The sequence below is a fragment of the Fukomys damarensis genome, unplaced genomic scaffold (assembly GCF_012274545.1).
Source record: "Fukomys damarensis isolate Sample0158 unplaced genomic scaffold, DMR_v1.0_HiC HiC_scaffold_30, whole genome shotgun sequence".
In the NCBI taxonomy this organism is placed as follows: domain Eukaryota; kingdom Metazoa; phylum Chordata; class Mammalia; order Rodentia; family Bathyergidae; genus Fukomys; species Fukomys damarensis.
The window spans coordinates 13517531-13518953 of record NW_022900942.1 but is presented as its reverse complement, the minus strand read 5'-3'; positions in this window follow the sequence as shown (position 1 = coordinate 13518953).

Below are 1423 nucleotides of genomic sequence, written 5' to 3'. Positions count from 1 at the left end.
ATGGATGGATATGTATGTGTGTATATATACATACATAGTGGCTAGAAGTAAAGGGTTCTCAAATTGCTCTCAAATAGTTCAGAGAAAATTTAAATATTATTAAGTTTAGCATTGTAAAGTAAGAGAGAAGATGGGAGAGAAATCAAAGTAAAGAGTTAAAAGAAGAGCAAGACAGCTAACATTTTAAAAATGAGAGAATCAAGAAATCGAGATGCTAAGCTATGCTACAGGGAGCAAAGTTATAATACATTTAAAGTTGTAATGAACAGAGGAACTGAAATTGTTAATACTAGTATAACACATCATTTATTTTACATTATGAATTACTGATAGACTAATCTTCACTAATCCTTTTTTTCTATCCTCATCTATCCTATTAGGCTGTATAAGAAATTTGAATATGAGAAAAATTCATGGTAATTCTAAAGATATTTTTAGAAATATTAAATTTTTGGGCTGGGGATTTAGCTCAGAGGTTCGGTGGCCTGCCTTGCAAGTGCAAGGACCCAAGTTCGATCCCCGGTACCAAAAAGAAAGAAAGAAAGAAAGAAAGAAAGAAAGAAAGAAAGAAAGAGAAATATTAAATTTTTAAATGAAAATAACATTTTTTAAAAGATTAGAGTTTAATAAAGGAAGAAAATTAATTTGCTTTTTGTTATATTTTGCCCTAGTTTTTTAATATGGAAAACAATTAATGGATGGTAATATCATTGGGTAGAATTTGTATGTGGCAAATTATTTGAAGCTATTTTTAGAGTTTATCTCTGAAAGTTTCTGTGCCCTAAAGTTACATAAAATATATAATAACAGGGCTGGGGATTTGGCTCAGTGGTTCTGCTACCTGCCTCGCAAGGGCTTGAATTCAATCCCTGGTACCAAAGGGGGGGAAAAAAAGCTATAGTAACATTCTGTTTTTTATATTCTCATGTTAAATAATCTATGCACCTGATAAAATTAAACAATATATAAACTATATAGACTTCTCAAAAAAATAAAAATAGACCTACCATGTGACCCAGCCACTCCATTACTCGGTAAATATCTAGAAAAAATGAAATTTATGAATCAAAGAGATATCCAAACCATGTTTACTGCAGCATAATTACCAATAAATGGAAAAACCCAAGTGTTCATCAGTAGATAAATTGATAACAAACATTATACATTATATAATAGTTATTATACAAAAAAATAAAAATAGACCTACCATGTGACCCAGCCACTCCATTACTCGGTAAATATCTAGAAAAAATGAAATTTATGAATCAAAGAGATATCCAAACCATGTTTACTGCAGCATAATTACCAATAAATGGAAAAACCCAAGTGTTCATCAGTAGATAAATTGATAACAAACATTATACATTATATAATAGTTATTATATATAATATAATTATATTACATAATGATATCTCACACTCA